This window comes from Amblyomma americanum, chromosome 6 (genome assembly GCF_052857255.1).
Source record: "Amblyomma americanum isolate KBUSLIRL-KWMA chromosome 6, ASM5285725v1, whole genome shotgun sequence".
In the NCBI taxonomy this organism is placed as follows: Eukaryota; Metazoa; Arthropoda; class Arachnida; order Ixodida; family Ixodidae; genus Amblyomma; species Amblyomma americanum.
In genome coordinates this window covers 46603120-46618390 of record NC_135502.1, presented here as the reverse complement: position 1 = coordinate 46618390, position 15271 = coordinate 46603120, and positions in this window count along the sequence as shown.

Below are 15271 nucleotides of genomic sequence, written 5' to 3'. Positions count from 1 at the left end.
CGCTGCATCACTAAATGCATCTACAACTAGCCCGGCAGCTTTCTCTCTTAAATTGTCGTAGGTGGTTATAATATTGTGTCTTGCCGAATGCCTTAAGGGCGGTCCCTGCTTTGAAATCGCGAATATGACTATATAATGGGCTTTCTTATATTTGTTGTGTACACGTGTATGCTTAGCTTTTCTGCTGTTACGAATCTCTATTGCTGAAGTCAATCAGTAAACGCAATAAAAATATTGTTTCGTGAACCGCACTGGCTGAGCATTGCGTGTAAACATTCGAACTATCGCTATTTTTCTACGTTTTGGTTTTCTTAATACATGCTCACCTTGTCAACCAGACTTATTAGCGATTATTTTATTCATTGCGACCCCGTTTGTTTCGTTGCACATTTAAAGCCATACTGCAGGTCAATTTCTGATTTCAGATTTTAATTTTCATATCTGTGATTTGTAATTTCTTGAATAAATTTTCTTCTCACTGTAGGTATGTCAATCGACATTGCATAAAAAAAATTGAAAAGAAAAATTGATGATCCGAGAAAAAGATATTGGAACAATGTCTTTACCAGTAGCACGACACTAGAAACACAATTAATGTTGAACCAGTCTTATAAAATATATCCTTGACTGCGCTGCCTTTTTACAATATTCATAAAGAAAATGTACACTAGAAATTCATTTGTGTAGAGATTACAGTGAAATTTTGTAAGAATAGTAATAAAGTTATTACTAATATGCTAAAAATATTCATTGTAGACAAACCAAGAAATAAAATATTTTTCCTTAAAGCCACTTTCTCCTTCACCCCGCCCTCTTAAATTAGGCCTCCGCACTCCAAGAATTGCGAAAGTGTTTCGAAGTGCTACCGAAAACAATCATGCGATCTATTCTCATTTGTCTAGACAGCATTTCCCAAAGGCACTTGCAAATTTCAAGTTTGCTCCTTTGGGGACTTTTCAATTCATGTCTTGTTGGTTGATTGCTGAACCTTTCTTTCATTCTGTACGCGTTTTGTCAAGCTAGTGTCGGTTTTTCTTCGGCATATGCATCAGTGACAAAAGTAAAAGCATATTCGCCTTGCCTTACAGAAGTCTTTGTATTGTAAACATATAGCAAAATAAAAGCCGTCCATTGTTCTCTTAAAGACTAGCGTGCTTCTACAAACGAAGTGGGAAATTAAAGACGCAAAAACGACACTGTCTTCACTCTCCGTGTGAGACAGCAGCAATATGCGCGCTCCATTGAACTTGTCTTGCGCACTCTTTGGCAAGGAAGCATGAATGCGTAAGACACGCTTGACGTGTCAAGTGACACCGCCTCTTCAAGGACACCGCTGCGACGCACTTAGCGACACCAACGGCAGCAACCGCAAGCTTCGTATGACAAAAATACTTGCATGGCTCAAAATGAATAGTCCTACGCAGTGAAAGTACTTTAGAAAAGAAAAGGAAACATTATATAGTCCTTAACAAGAGTCGGTTTGGTACATTTTTGTGTGAACTTTTTCCACATGTCCTCATTGCTCTCCTTATATTTAATGTCTTTTATTTTTCCGGGCCCACAATAAACGCGAGGAAGGCAGGTTATGAAATAAAAGCTGAAATTTGGATTATCAAAGAGTCCTCCTCTTGCTTAAGGTCACAGCGTGAGGGAGCATGAACGCTTACACGTGCATCACTCTGCTACTCCTCGTTCTAAAAAGTCGCGCCAGTGTTCTCTGTCCCCAATACTTTACTCCGGCCTTGTTTTATTACTCTGTTACTGCCTCACCTTCTCTTTGTAGTTCTGCAGATGTTTTGGTTAAGGGCACACCAACTTTGCGCATGCGCGTAGACGGCTAACCGGCTGCACGTGGCAACTGACAATCATTTTCATTTTGGCTGCGAAGATTAACAACTGATTTCAGTTAGAAAGATTCAAAATATAGCCATGTGAACCATGTCACTGTTTCCTTGAAGGGCAATGTTTTCTGAGTTCTTCACTCGCTATATATTCTTAGAGGTACGTCTTATTGGCCCCATTGACACCACGCTGAGCATCACGCAAGATTGTAGGCATCAGTATGCCGTTTCCAGGAGCGCTACACAACCTGAGGGACGATACTTTTTGCTTTGCGAACTAAGGGAGCATATTCTTGTTTTTCAAGCGCAAAACTGTAAGCGCAGCCATTCACAACACCTGTGGTTGGTTGGGTCTTGGTGACAAATCCAGAAGATGAAATAATTGCCCCCAAACTCCCGTGTTTAATTATTATCAAAGCCTCATTACGGTGGAGCCATTGCCGGCAGAATAATGAAAGCCTAGTCCTACCTGTGGCATACAACATATGACTTAACAATACCTGGTAGTCTACAAGTAATAAGCAAACGTTCAATCGTTTTTGTAACATCCACAAAGTTCGGGGACAAGAACAGGATAGTGAACAAACACAAAAGGAGAGATGTAGGCATGATGCATGGTGCAGGAACAAAACCCTCAGCAGAGAAAAAGTACCTCTTACTTCTCCAACAAAAAGCGAAGAGTGCAAGAACTGAACAGCACAGGAACAATGCACGATATAAGAAGCAGCGATGGACAGCGTAAAGAACTTCTTCGTTTCTGCGTGCTATAACTACGGAGTTTTTTTAATTAAGTAGAATCCAGGCACAGAATTTGCGTTGACTTCAGCTGTAATTTTAAGTTCGTTCATAGAATTTTACTTTGAAAACTGTCAAAATTGAATGGACTAAAGGACTAGCATTTTAAACTATATTATGTAACAGCTTCCAATGCATTGTTGGGGATTATAACTTCCGCGTTTTGCTCACTTTCTGTCAGGGTGGAACTGGTTCATTGAAAAAAAAAAAAAACTTCAGTTCCCTCTTTCGTTTGATCGAGTTGCGCAAACATAAACATGAATAAAAGTGGAACAATGACCAGCTAGTTCAAGGAATATATGCCCACCCGTAGGGTTTGATGTCTTAAATATAGAATTGTTCCTAGCTAAGGCGCCCGTGTGCTGTGCGATGTCAGTGCACGTTAAAGTTCCCCGGGTGGTCGAAATTATTCCGAAGCCCTCCACTACGGCACCTCTTCTTCCTTTCTTCTTTCACTCCCTCCTTTATCCCTTCCCTTACGGCGCAGTTCAGGTGTCCAATGATATATGAGACAGATACTGCGCTATTTCCTTTCCCCCAAAACCAATTATTATTATTATTATTTCTAGCTTAACATCTGGCTGCTTCGTCTGGAATGAAAGTCTAGAATAAAGCAAAGATAATGGTTTTTCCAGTATGATTTGAGAGGTTCTGTTCTCATGTAGGAACGGCGTGGCAGGAAATTAAAAAAAATGAAGGCTAGAGATTCGAAAGAAAAAAAACAAAATGTAAGCAAAATCGAACCGACGGTAAGTACAACGCCGGTTACCCCAGGCCTGAAAACCCAATGTTTGATACTCTAGATCGTTTATCCCGAGGAATGCATATATCATAGCGGGCATTTAGGTTTACCTTCTTGAAAGAAAGTGCCTGAGACGTCCCCACGTTTTGGCATACGGGTATACAGACAAAAAGACAAAAAAGCATAAACTAGACAATAAATTCTTTAAAATGCGCGGAACTGAACGTATGCCCACATAGTGTCGACTGACACGCGAAATTGAAGTTAACTTTGTTTTACATAGACTGTGCAGACAACTCTGCTCACTTTTGTTGTAATCTCTTCGCTCGAGTGAATAACAATCCGGTATTTTTATCTACGCAGATTTAAGGACAGAAAAATGCATTATTAAGAAAGAAAGAGTCTAACAAAGAAAAATGACATGTTTCGCTGAGCGAGAATTATAGTGCTTTGAGTTTTTTCTCATTTCGGTGGCTTTTCTTCACTTCCAACTTCATTGTTTTAAGTGTGTTAGCTTCAGAGTTTTATTCCTGCTGCATTTTTATACTCGCTCATGCAAGCTTTCATCATTCATTATTAAGCCGGTTCTCTGCCGGTTTATTATGAAGCGGCAAACAAGAAAAATGAACAAAATATTCAGGTTTGATATCTGTTAGAACACGCTCGCAGCTCTGTTCCACTTTTTATTCCAAAGCAACGAGGGAAGATCTGAGCGAAGAGCCAAACACATCGTGCTCCACCGCCGCACGCATAGCCAAAAACCTGCCTGGCAAATTAGCCTCGCACCAACGCCCAGCTGTGGCCTTTAGGCGCCCGCGTTGGCGTAACTACCAGCATTCACGAGTGCAGCTTCTCCGGCGTAATTGCAGCAGCAGTGACAGGAGAGCCTTAATTATTCAAGCCTCTCCACCCCGCGCCTCTGTTGTCGCTCCCATCCGTTCTTCTGGTTAGTATTGCCGGAAGCTGCCGTCTAAGCTTGGACGCACCTGGCCTGTGTCTAGGAACGCCAGCTTCAGGCGTTATGTCTTTTCACGACCACTGTTTAATTTCAACCACATAAGCACAATCTCTCTTTTATTGCCTGCTCGTGGCAGTGCAGACGGGTAGTTCTAGAAGACTGGCACTCAATTAAATAACGCCTAGCGCATTTTCCGACAATACGTGGAATAATTATTCTTTCACGTGTCATGTTAGGCCGTTTAATCATCAGCTTGAGTCACAGAGGCTTTGGGTTAAGTTTTATATACTGTGTTGCAAGTTCGTACGACTGGCACTCGGCACACAGTGCCCTACTTTCGAAGCACGCTCTTGTAGGTCTAACAATCGCTTTAGTTCTTGCTTCACTGTTAATGGAAGGCTGGGAGCTGACACAGCCTACGAAGACAGAGTTGGCAGATACCACGCTGGCAAGAGGACGCTACTATTCCTGTAATTTTGCTTGTAATGTAAATATTTTCCTTCCCGTTGAGCTCTGTGTAGGACCAGCTTGATCTGTGTTTTGCTGCAGTCAGCAGAAGGAGAAAGCACATAGATCGAGCAATGAGAGTAGTTTCAACTTGACTTCAGGCGCCCGTCCTCAAGTTAGTCATCATCTTTTAAAATTACATTCCAGTAACCAGGTTTGTCTTGGGCGTGGTGATTGATACCGAGTCAGTAGCAGATATATTCAGCTATTCACGCCGCAGGCAGCACCCGGTGTCCAAGTCAATGCAGTGCGTGTCAAAAGGGAGCGTGATTTCGAAACCAATAGTTTTATTTATTATGCAAAAAATAAAGTAATATCCAATAGCCTTGGAAGGAAACAGCACTTTACGATTGGTAGCCAGGATCAGGAAGTGTTAAGGGAATACGTCTACTGGAGCAGGCAGTGAACGCAGGTCAGGAACACAAAAGTGATACAATTAGACAATTAAGAAAGGGGCGGAGAGCAGTTCGCACGTTCTCTCAGATCGTGAGTGGCAGCATGCCAGTATCCCTGAAAAGAAAAGTATATGAGAGTTGTGGAGGGTAACGAAACGGGTCCAACTAAAACTGAGAAAATGAACCAAGCTATGGAGATGAAAACGTTAGGTGGAAAGTAAACAGACAGAAAAAGAGCAGAGAGGGTCAGGGAACATACGAGGGTTAATGACATCCTAGTCGAAATCAAGAAGAAGAAATGGGCTTGCGCAGGGCACGTAGTGCGAAGGCAAGAGAATCGATGGTCGATAGGGATAACGGGTTGAATTCCGAGAGAAGGCTAGTGTAGCAGGGGGCAGCAGAAAGTCAGGTGGGTGGATGAGATTAAGAAGTTTACGGCGATAAGGTGGCCGCGGCTGGTACAGGACGGAATTGCCTGAAGCGATATGGGAGAAGCCTTTTGCCCTGCAGTGGGAGTAGTCAGGCTGATGATGATGAGCTCTACTCTGACCGACCTGTCAAAAGATATAGAAACGATGCCACGCCGGTTACAATTATCGTAAAGAAGGGAGTGAGACTTGTGCGGACAGATATAGCGATCTACCCCTTAACAACATTTAGAGCGGTAAAACCCTTTTTTCACGCTTTAAGGAATACAGGTGGCTATGTCTCAATCGAGATCAGTGGTAATAAGTCCATCATTGTGATAATCTCCAACATATCCTTTGAAAGCGAGAGAAGGGTCTTTGAGAGGCACTGCAGCTGAAGTCGTGCAATTTTTTTTTAGCACACTGTTCTGCGCCTTGGCTATCCAGGACTTCTCACCGCGAGTTTTGAGACACCTGATGCAAGCAACTGAATACTACAGTCCGACAAGTATCGGAAGGGCGAATGATGCCAGGAACGGTGCTTGTGTTTGTTGCATCCTTTGCTGAAATTTTGTACCGCCAGCAAAACACTCAGCCCATGTCGCTTTTACAGCTGCACAACCCCAGGTTTTCTTTACTCTTCAACGGGTGCCTCTTTCTATTTCCTTCTATCTTTTTCATCAAGTCTTCTGTTATCGCCAGAATTTGACTTCGCGTTGCCAGCGAGCAGTGTAGCTCTCCACATGTGACGTCACGACTGTCTTGACCAATGCGGATTTTTTTTAGCACGCCAACTACAACACCGATTTTTCTGTTTAACAGGACCCTTTACTCTATCGCGTCTATAATTACAAAGAGTAATGAAACACGGCACAGGGGCGCCACGGTCAGGAAGAAAAAGAAAAGCAGCCAACGAGGCAAATAGTACAACTGTCATACAAATAAAAAGAAAATCAGGATATAGGTGACTGCTGTACTTCGCATAACTTTTCTGCAGTTACGGAAATATATTCTGATTTACGCAGCGCAAAAGTCGCTGTCAAAGTTTATTTGCCGCGCAGGTACCTGGGACGGGAAATCATGATAACATTTGTAAACACAGTTTCATGTTGTCACACGGAATATGCGGTACACACATGTTTGTGAGAGTCGACGGTTTTTCCAATAATTTCTGTCAGGCGTCAGCTCTGTTCACGGGCTCTATCTGAAGTGGAAGTTTCGCGGCAAATGCTCAGCTCTTCTCTTAAGTTAAGCTTGTTTTTGGCCCTAATCTCTGCCCCTCTGTTTCGGGGCTTCCCATTTGTGAGAGTGCCCTGCTTGTTACACTTGGCTGCCATGAAAGCGTCCGGACTCCATTTGACAACCGTGACACTCAGAACCTGTCACAAAAAGAATGAATAAAATTACAAAAACACATTGCTGAAGTACGGTAGCTCCGAAGTGAGTTAGGGCCTCGTTTCCATCTCTAATTCTTTACACCCCAAGCTTTGCGTCAGTGCACTCACGGTGCCCTAACACAACCACGTGTTTAAGCACCGTCAACTCAAAGTTTCTGTTGACATTTTGTAGTATATAACAAGCTCCACAACGAGTACATATGCATCACATCCTTAAATATTGATAGAGAGCGAATAACTTCCTAGCATGCTGCGTGATCTGGAAGATAATAAACAATAAGCAGTAAGAGGCGTTGAATATGAGCTAATAAAAGCCTAGAGAGGTCTCTGTTTCGTGTACGCGTGGCTTGCGTATCTGCGTACGTTGGTTTGTGGTTGTGTGTCCTATTCTAAGAGACGAATAAGAGCGAAATTAAAATATTAACATTTTCTTCGGACCGAGTGCGATAAACGTAGGGTCGTAGAGGAGACAAAGTAACGCAGATTTTGTGCAACTTCAGCATTGAGTAAGCAATGCGTGTCAGCGAACGGGACATTCCTCCCCTTTTATGTGTCGTACGCGCTCCCTCTGGTGTGCTTCTACTACCTTGGGGCTTAGCCTGCGCAAAGGGGAATTTCGGTACTTATAGAAGGTCATTCGCATTCTTCTTTGCCTTATTAATTAAATCGGAGCTGTTTGGAAAGCACTGTGACATAACCTGCCATTTCAAATATACAATATAAAACTATGTCTCTTGATCCAGAAGATATTCTGCGAAATCATTTGTACATCACCGCTTCAGTGCGCCGTGTAGCCAACTGATGTGCACCGTTTTGTGTCATACATCGAGCCCGAATCACAGAGAGAAGGAGTTATCCTTATCAAAGGACCTGTCCAAGACGGCCCACTTTCAACGGTAATGTTCATTGCAGTACGATTTGGTACAGAATTGCGCGCCCATTTTTCGCTGTATTTTCTCACGTTTTCGTTGAGTAATAACGCTTATTTCTTCTTCTTCCCAATCAAAAAACAATTTAATTGCACTAAAGAGTTGCAAAACTGACCATTACTTTGAACCTTTACCACCTCCCTCCCCCATCTGGAACTGCTCCATTGAGCCCTTTTAATGCACTTGTGAGTTTCTTGAAGCTTTTCTTAGTAGCCAAAAGAATGCCTTGAAAAACGTGTCGCCACTGTAATGGCAGAAATCATAGACAAAAGGGCATCACTCTAACCACAAGCAAATGCAATGGTCAGGTGAGAGAGATATACTTCTGGGCACTCCTCCCTTTCTGGTTCTGCTGTCCCTTGCTTTCTTTTTCCTATTTCAAAAGTATTTGCTCAATGCACTGCATTTTACATTTGGCATAGACTCTGCAAATGTCGGCATATGCCAACTGGTTATGCCATGAAACCATCGAATGTAGACCACAGTATCCAAGAAGACATGCCTCTCGTCTCGTTCGTGGTAAGAGCAACACGGGTGCTGATAGTAGTTTCTTGTGGCCGCTCTCAATCTACTTCCTTTCTTCGGCAGTTGTCGCTTCCTTTATTTCTCCTCCAGTCTCGTCTTCCTGTGCTCATTGTACGGAACTCCTTTCAATCCTCTGGGCCTGTGCCTAGGTTCGTACATTTTGTGCATGTCGTTCAGATCTTTGCTCGAGGCGATCACTACACCCATGGAAGCCTTTCTGTGCCTTCTGTAGCGCTTGTACCATCTCCGCCAGACTGCTGTGGTTGTCCTCTTAGGATACAACAGCAGCAGTCTGGCCAGACTGGTGACGGCGGTTTGAAGATTGGAGCTTCATTCTTATCGACCCGTGGAGACGGTTCCCCTTTTCAGCGTTACCTTTATTCAGTGCTTTTTTCCTGCGTTCAGTGCTTTAACTAAGCACTGCCTTTCTTTCAGTGCTGTTTCGATAAAGGCTTCAAATCTTGTAAGTTTGTGACAGAGAGAAAACAGACAGCGGGAAAAACGAAATGAAACCGATTATCTACCCGTACAGGAAAGCAGCGCGAACGATAATTTTGAGGCAATTTCTTAGCTGGAAGCGTTGAAAACATTTCAGTATATAAGGTGACTCTTTTTACTCGTTAGCTACATGGTTATAGTTCTTTAACCAATCATGAAATAAATTCTTGAATTAAATTTGTTTATTTATGATGACCAAGAGGACAGAAAAATATAGGAACGCGAATATGAGGAAAGGCCCAAGAAAGACGTGTATTTCTGTCTACCTCGCAGATGCTGCACTTGTTTCCTAGTAATAATAAAAACTGCTGAGCATGCCGTCTTGGAATAATAAAAACGTACAAGTACACATTAGAAGCATTTGTACAATTGCACGAGGAACCAATTCCTGTCACTTGTTCATATAATCTCGCGTATTCCATGGAGGATATCTTCTTTAAGTATTTTCATGTCCTTATTGAAGACTTGTTCCAGTCACATCTGGTTAGATGCCACTGCGGAGGCTACTTTATTCTAGTGCTCTGCTGCTGACTTGAAAGACGCGGGTTCGATACCGGCATCGGCAGTCGCATTTCGAAGGAGATGAAATGCTGGAGGCACGGGTACTGTGCGCGGTAAGTGCACGTTAATGAAGCCATTGGAGTCAAAATCATCCGGAGCCCTCCACTAAGGCGTCACTCACCACCCAAGTCGCTTTGGAACTTTAACCCCCCTAAACTAACCAAATGTGACCTGATTAGCGCATATAACTTTTCCAGCATACGTGACCATCTATGCAGTGTAAGCACACGAAGACATGTTGCTGCTGTATTGCGCTCTATGTAAAAAAAGCACTCTGGAAGCAAACTTGGGTGTGTGAAAATCTGGCCCATCGGTACACGCAACCGCGGAGTATGAATAAAAAAAGGAATAAAACTTCTGTATAACAGGCTTAGGCGTGCAGAAGTTCAATGGCTTTCCATGCACCGCGAAATACGAACCTATGCCCTTTGCTGAAACTTCTTCGAGGTTAGCCCCTTGAAATATGTTCAATAGTTTGCTGCACTTAGTATCAAAAAGAGGATTGACAAAAAGTATGAAACTTCGTGCCGCTTTAAATTTCACCTGTAAAACCTAAGTAATGAAGCTAAGACTGTTGGAAATAATCGGAATGCCGTGATATTACTCAAAATTTTCTGAGCACCTCTCATGTAGCTTTTCTGGCAACCCATCCTGTTACCAACGAAAGCCAGTGCTGCCCTCTCGAGCTATGGTGCTGCCTGAAATTTGGACGCATGTTTGCTGCTGCCGAAATTCAGAAGTGAGAGCTAATATGCATATCTGCTATATCCTTCAGAGCATAGCTATAGAACCTTAATAAAAACCAGCGCAATTAAGCAGCGGCAAAAATAAGACTCTGTTGCACATTTTTTGGCTTGTTATATTTCGGAACGAATAATTAGCCCTAATAGATATCGGACAAGGGGCTCCTGAACGTATGGCTTTAGTAAGAGGGCACCTGAAGGTGCGCTCAGTGCATAGTTCTATTCGATAATCGTTTCCAGGAGCCCGAGTTTGTGACTTGCGGCAGTTTTGTTCAGGGTTGTGCTATGAGGGTGCTAAATAGGGTGCTTGCATCCATTGGTGTTTTGCACTCTCTCACAAAGATCAACACAACCATCACATATATGGCCTCCTTAATCCTGATAGAAAAAGTTAGCTTTCCATTGCTTGGAATCCTCTTTCTGTGCCCAATGCTACTGATGAATTGGGACCATTCAAGAAATGGGTCCTCTGCATGGCCTTCTACTGCGAGTGGTGCAGCAGAAGCGGCTCATATACTGTACTCTGCTTGGTAATGGTGAAAATAATGGGGCATCAACGCTGTCGCAGGGCCTGTTGAGAAACCTGGAAGAGGCATGCCTTCGATGCACCGCCTTTAGGTTATTCGCCGAAATTCTCGTTAAGCGAAGCTCCCTACCAAGGCGACTCAATACTGCCATCATTGAAACTCTGCAACAAAACTGCTGAAGTATCCCAGAATAGTGAAAATTACATCATTACTTTAAGCATTCTAAATATCCCTGGAAGGAACTTTCTCGAAATAGGCCACTGTGCAGTAATTCTATACCTGCGTGCCTTGTACTACTTTACTTATAAGAGCAACTCTGATTTCCAATATTGCGAGCACAGGTGTGATCGTCGAATTGGTCTCAGAGTACGAATTCCTTTTAGCGCGTGTTCTTAAGATAGCACAATAGCCTATTATATTTCAGCGTTGGCCTCGCGTGCGAGAGCTTTTGCGGCACGTCAACGCTACCCCATGCACGTGCCTCACGCTACATTCGTCGTTTTCTCGTGGATAGGTGCCTACCGTTGGACACGTGACAACCTCCTACACTCACAATGAGCCTTGCGCTTACTGCAGCCTTTGACGTTATTGAGTGGGCGTTCTTACAGGCCGCCAAACGCTTCAAAACGCCTCTCGGACGCTGCACGTAACTGGAAAACGACACCCCGAAAACATCCGGCCGGCCTAACACAGGTATGACACGCTATATGGGTGCTGCGCAATCCTAAAAGATGTAAAAAGGGTGTTCGCTTGTCCCAGGGCATAGGACATTTCGAGAAAAAGGTAGATAGGATGGGAGTTTAACCTGTAGGGTTCTCCGGTGTGAGGACCGACACGCGCCGTAGCCTCAAGAAAACACAGCATGCGCCCTTCGTCGCCAAACACAGTGCATTCGAGCAGCGTAGACCATTCGACGTGAAGCACGGCTACTAAACACACCGCAGGTCCGTGCCGACACATTTCACAAATACAAATCGAGAACGTTTTATCCCATGGTGCGTAATACGGAAATATTAAAAGAGCAGTTTCGCTATTTACGCAACGAGCGTAAGCGTTATTAAGCTTTTTTACACCTCTTTTTGAATGCAATTGGCCTATAAAAAGTGTCCATTGTCTTTTGAAGCACCCATCAATGGCTTCGCAATGCAAGAAACATCTAGAAAAGGCTATACATATTTCTGCGTGGGGCCGTAAAGGATTGCCAATCAGAGAACACAGGAGCGAAGAAAACGGAGTCTAGAAATCTAGAAGCACCTTAGATCAACATGCGAGCACCAGGAGCCACTCCGCTCAGTTCTATCCGGGAAACATTCTGCATTTGCAAGCGAGTGGTCGTGCTGTGTTTCGATACCGCATTTTGTAAAACAACGCTCTTTTCAGGCAAGTACGAGCTGCAGCAGCGAGAAAGAGGAGCAGCCGAAACAGAATTTTTTTCTTTACCAGCACGACTTGCGTGCAAATTTTTATTACATCAACACTTATGGAAGGGTGGTAGCTGTGGCTCGCGCTGACTGCGGTCTGTTTTATTTTCCCCAGAGGGTAAAACTCGGACATCAACTAGAAAAAATTACCCCCTAGACAGCTCGAGGGAAGGACTGACCAAGATAAAAAGGGCAATATGGGACTCCCAGAAAATTAAAACAAAAACAAAACAGGACACTAAGACAGATGACCCTGTGCTTTTAAGCTTTCTCATTCCTCTCTTTTTTTTTCAACTGGTGCGTGCACGCCATGATGTGGATCGGTACCAGAAAACATTTAAAGCACAGTCTGTGGTGCCGGCATTGTCATGCTTGAACCGGAGAAGCATACTGGTGTGATAGAGGCCGTGTACAATACAGGAAGACTGTAAAAAGTAATACCTGTCATATATGGGTAAAGTGCAAAAATAGTAATACGATTAGCGCAAGAATAAAAGAGCACGATCGAGCAGTGAGAATCTGGGATGTTGCGACATTGATTGATCAGTAAAATATGAACAGAAGAGAAAGGAACGAAATTAATTTCTTAATTTATTATGAAACAGTGAAAATAAGTGTTAATAAGGTAATACTAAATTCGTGGTGATAAATTTCAAATGTGAGCAGATATTCGCATGACGCAGAAATATGTTACCAAAACAAACATCAATGCGACTACTATGACGATCACAGCGTGTCTTAGGTCTTCAGCGCCTGTACCAACTTGCTTTTATTGCGGTTTTTCCATTAGAACGCTGCCATTTTTCGCCAAGTATTATGTGTGGACTTTGCATTACCTTCTCTGTAAACGAGGCCTAAAAATAGCCTTTTTGGAGGTCATGGTTTCAAAAGGGTTGCACCGGACGACATCTTTTTTTACACATTACAAAAAACAGATAGAGAAATATTCTACCTTGTGGCATTCGTCTCAACTAGGGAGCCGTTACAAGCGTACTTAAAATTCTTTTGTTTTAATACCACCCTTTTTTCCTCAATAACCACCATGAATTTTTTTTGTCCCGCTCACTTCTACTCGCCGTTTTCTTCACATTTTTTTCTGAGGTAACTGTGAGAAGTGAGACGCCCTCAGAGCGGTAGCCATTTATTCCTTCCCTAACGAGCCTTCCTCACTGATGCGTAGCCACGAAAGCAGATAAATGGCTGCTCACTCGTAAAGGGGCAGGCCGGAGGGCCAGTAGACGCAGTCCGCGTTGTCGGCACAGGGGGCACCGATGGAAGAGAAACAAGCCGAGCAGTTCGAACAAAGGATTGCCCCACCGCCTATTGTTGTCGGCGACGCATTTGCCTCGGCTCGAGCGAAGGTGCGTCAGTGCTCACCGCGACGATGTGGTGCTGTCTTGTTCGCTGTCACGCGTGGCTAGAGTGCCCGCACGAGAGCATCCACTTGCGGTTCGTTCCACTCCGCCCGGTTAGCCTACTCTGAGGAAGGGACTCGGATGACCGGCAAATCGACAAGGCCTCCCGAGGAGTGCGCGGCCAGTAATGCGCCTTGGACAAAAGCAGTGTTGGAATACACTCTCTTATCGGGTTTCGCAGCGTCCAAGGCGAGACCGGCGCTCAATCACCGCCTGTTTCTTCAGTCTGCGATTGCATTTGTGCGTTATTCATTTTCGCCCTTATCTGACACAGTGTTTTACAATGGAATTTTTCTTGCTTTCCTCTTTCGATACGCGATCCCGTTCACTGGCCGTCTTAAGTGTTCATCTCACTGGTAGAGTGAGTGAGTTGGTGTGTATACGGGTTGGTGTGTATAGTAGATTTAAGGCATGCAGAGACTCCTGTAGTACACGGATGATATGAGAAGCAAGCAAAAAGGTATAGGAATCTTAAAAGTAAGACCAGCGTACGTGCGAAGAAACTGCCTACGCACATAACGCGACATAACGCGACGTAACGCGCATATAACGCGACATGGAACACATGGCCACCCAAAACTGTTGCTATCAACAAAAGTGATAATTTTTCCACGCTTTGATTCTATTATAAGCTTTGTGAAACATGATGCTTTTGTTTATACGGATTGTTTTGAATTCTTCACCATGTTTTGTACCCCCCCCCTCCTCCTTGCTGTAATGCCGTAAGGCGAGGCAGGTATTTAATAAATAATTAAAATAAAAGTTTGCTTTAGGACGAACGCCTGACCTCTGAATAAATGAAAAAGACATGTACAAAATTCAACACAAGGCAAATGAAAGGAGTCAGGTAAAGGTCACATGTCACGCAAAGACACACCTTCAACTTAGTTGGGTTCGCAAGCCGTGGTCCTTCCCAACGAGTGATTCAACACAAGAGTGATTATTCTGCATCGCCGCCGTGATGCTCGGATGCTCGCGCCGCTATCCGGCCATGCCAGTCACATATGTAGTAGCGCTGCGTTCGGATGCGCTCGTTCTCACCCGGACGTACGCGATAGGGAGAGCATACTGCAATAGCCTTTGGCGCTCCGTCTGTGGAGGTGTGTGAGGCTCACAACTTCGGCCTAACCGGGCGTAAGTTCACGATCCACAATGGCTGCTACGTTGATTAGACTGCATTTTTTTACCACCTTTTTTTCGTAATCCTGCAGCAAAATATCATATTGATAGCCTTGAAAAAAAAAACTGCTCTGCTCTGGGCAATTTGCGTGGCATTTTATATGTAACATTAGTTCCTGCTTCATTCATTTCATCAAGTTCAGCGCTCAAAACTAAATTGCCTACTATTCTTGACAAGTTTTAGTTCACTTAGTTTCCTACGCACGAAGCGCTGTGTCTTGTTACGGTAATGCGCTCTTTGTCTTAATGTCAGAACCTTAACCTGACGATATACTATTCTTTCTGGCTCCTTCGTTGATGTACTGCTGCTTTTGAAAACGAAACGTGCGGCCATTATTAATGAAATGTGACTTTCTCAGCGCGAGTGGGCATCATTATAGCAATCTTACACCGCCGCATCCGTTGGGTGTCATAAATAATCGACGTCTCGG